We start from the raw sequence: 3,564 nt of genomic DNA, 5'->3' as shown, positions 1-3,564 counted from the left end.
CTAGAAGAACCAAAAACTTTGTATTACTGGAATAAAAAATATTCAAGGAGTAGTAACCCTAACTGGTTTAAACACAGGTTTACTACAAGGCAAGGTAAATTTAAGACCTTTTAAGACCTTTTTAACGCTACTAGAAATTAGAGATGCATGTATATCAGCATTCATGTTGGTATCGGTCCGATACGTAAAACTGAGCCGATATTAACATCCGATATTGATTTCCCAATTTTTAGCTTTGTGTTTCTGTTTTGGGAGGGGAGATGGTTGGTTGAGCATCATCTGCTTGTTCATGATAGTGATATTGATGCTGTGCAGCCAGGAATAACTGAAGTAGGGAGCCTTGTCAGAGGTCTGGTTGTTTGTTTACTGTATCAAAAAAAAAAGACCAAAGTGTGTTTGTGCGTGTATGTATAATACCATTTGTGTGTTTGTGTAATATCGGTAAATATTGGTTATCGGCCAAAACAGCAATAATTATATCGGATATCGATATCGGCTGAAGTTTTCATATCAGGCATCCCTACTAGAAATGATATTTAAGACCAAAGCGACACTTTTACCCGAATGTTTATTTTACCCCAAAACAACTAGTTACAAGAGGCATTCTGTAAACTATTTAAAAAGATAAATAAATGTTACCAATTATTTTAATATTTGAGATAAATTACAATCATCATGGAAGAAAATTCAGGCTGAAAAACAAGCAACCAAATGAGAAATTTTCCACAAAATGAATAAAAACATTRTCAGTATCAGAATATTATCCCTTTATTGGTTGCTATATAAGGAATATGGGTAATAAATATTTCAAAATTGAGTTTTTATTTAAAATGTGTAGTTTGTTGAAATGTTGGCGATTTATCACCTGACCTGGGAACAAAGTAGTTTTGTTATGAGAGTTTCAGTTTGAAAACTTGTTTTTTGTTAATCTGGAGTAATCTGGAATTCCAGCCTTATACAGTGGTTTGCAAAAGTATTCATACCCCTTGAACTTTTCCATATTTTGTCACATTACAACCACAAACATAAATATATTTCACTGGAATTTAATGTGAAAGACCAACACAAAGTGGTATACAATTGTGAAGTGGAAGCAAAATTTTACATGAATCAAAACATTTTTTACAAATAAAAAACTGAAAAGTGCGACGTGCAAAAGTATTCAGCCCCCTTTTCCCTGAGTGCAACCAATTGCATTCAGAAGTTGCCTGATGACTGCTAATGACTCAAAAGGGTCCACCTGTGTGTAATCTAATCTCAGTACAAATACAGCTGCTCCGTGACGGCCTCAGATGTTGGTTAAGAGAATATTGGGGAGCAAACAGCATCATGAAGTCCAAAGAACACACCAGACAGGTTAGGAATATGGTTTTGGAGAAGTTTAAAGCAGGCTTAGATTATAAAAAGATTTCCCAAGCTTTGAACATCTCACGGAGCACTGTTCAATCCATCATCCGGAAATGGAAAGAGTATGGCACCACAGTAAACCTGCCAAGACAAGGCCGTCCACCTAAACTTACAGGCCGAACAAGGAGATCACTGATCAGAGAGGCAGCCAAGAGGCCCATGGTGACTCTGGATGAAATGCAGAGAGCCACAGCTCAGGTGGGGGAAACTGTCCACAGGACAACAATTAGTCGTGCACTACACAAATGTGGTCTTTATGGAAGAGTGGCAAGGAGAAATCCATTGTTAAAAGAAAACCATAAGAAGTCCCGTTTGCAGTTTGCCAGAAGCCATGTTGAGGACACAGCAAACATGTGGAAGAAGGTGCTTTGGTCAGACGAGACCAAAATTGAACTTTTTGGCCACAATGCAAAACGCTATGTGTGGCGGAGAAAGAACACTGCACATCACTCTGAAAACACCATCCCCACTGTCAAATATGGTGGTGGCAGCATCATGCTCTGGGGGTGCTTCTCTTCAGCAGGGACCGGGAAGTTGGTCAAAGTTGATGGGAAGATGGATGGAGCCAAATACAGGGCAATCTTGGAAGAAAACCTGTTGGAGTCAGCAAAAGATTTGAGACTGGGGMGGAGGTTCACCTTCCAGCAGGACAACGACCCTAAACATAAAGCCAAAGCTACAATGGAGTGGTTTAAAAAAAAGAATATTCATGTGTTAGAATGGCCCAGTCAAAGTCCAGACCTAAACCCAATTGAGAATTTGTGGCAAGATCTCAAAACTGCTGTTCACAAACGCTCTCCATCCAATCTGACTGAGCTTGAGCTGTTTTGCAAGGAGGAATGGGCAAGAATTGCAGTCACTAGATGTGCAAAGCTGGTGGAGACATACCCTAAAAGACTTGCAGCTGTAATTGCAGCAAAAGGTGGCTCCACAAAGTATTGACTCAGGGGGGCTGAATAATTTTGCACATCGCACTTTTCAGTTTTTTATTTGTAAAAAATGTTTTGATTCATGTAAAATTTTGCTTCCACTTCACAATTGTATACCACTTTGTGTTGGTCTTTCACATTAAATTCCAGTGAAATATATTTATGTTTGTGGTTGTAATGTGACAAAATATGGAAAAGTTCAAGGGGTATGAATACTTTTGCAAACCACTGTATATTAATAAGGGAAATCCTCAGTTTTCACAATTGCATTATATGAAAAGATTACCTTTAGCAGACAGAAAAAAGGACAAAGGAAAATAAAAATGTTTATATCAAAATGATTAATTCTGAAGACATGCTTTCTTGATCCTAAGGTAGATTAGGATGATTAAATGCTATTTTAGTTAACAGGATTAGTATTTGTTTTTATTTTATTATACATTTTTACAGATTTTGCACTGCAGCCTGAGCTCCAGTCGACTCATTTTGCTGAAACAGATCACAGATTTGCTTCAGATGGGCCGTTTAAATTCCCACAGTCAGCACCTTTGTGTTAAGGGATATATACATAACCCACATCTCAATATTCAGCAGGCGTGTAAAAGTACTGGTCTTTGTACGAATCAGAGTATGGACTGAGAACACTRAAGTACATGATGAATAGATTAGTCACAGGCAATCAGCACTCCCATCTAGAAATGGACGCATGTTTTGAACGGCACAGGTTCAGGTAAAAACCTGCCGTCTATGTTATCCTATAAAATCTGTTTTTAAAAAAAGAAATCACTTTTTGAWATCAGCATGATGACTTGCTGGTGTTAAATTAAAAAAGTAATCTCAACACTCATGATTAAATTAAAAAAAAATAACCATGATTTTAAAAAAATACATGAAAATATTAGTTTAAAATCTGTTAACTTCTGTCAGAGACCTTATTTAGATTTGTGCATTCAAATAAAAATATATTTCAATTATATTACATTAATATACCCATAAAACCATTATTTAGCAATAAGTGCTTTTATTCAGGCAGTGGTAGAAAAGCATAATGAAAACAATAACTGATGTTTTAAGATTTTAAAGCCGTATTTTGCTTTAGGTTAAAACCTGCCATAACGTCATTCCTGCATGAGTTACTATTGTGCAAAACAAATTAAAAAAATATGTGATTTGTTTAGAAACTACTGCGATGCTAGAAAGTTTAAAAAAAAGAGACACATTTTGTACC

Source organism: Austrofundulus limnaeus, unplaced genomic scaffold (assembly GCF_001266775.1).
Source record: "Austrofundulus limnaeus strain Quisiro unplaced genomic scaffold, Austrofundulus_limnaeus-1.0 Scaffold23, whole genome shotgun sequence".
Taxonomy (NCBI): Eukaryota; Metazoa; Chordata; class Actinopteri; order Cyprinodontiformes; family Rivulidae; genus Austrofundulus; species Austrofundulus limnaeus.
The sequence above is the reverse complement of the archived record's forward strand: the minus strand, read 5'-3'. Positions refer to the sequence as shown.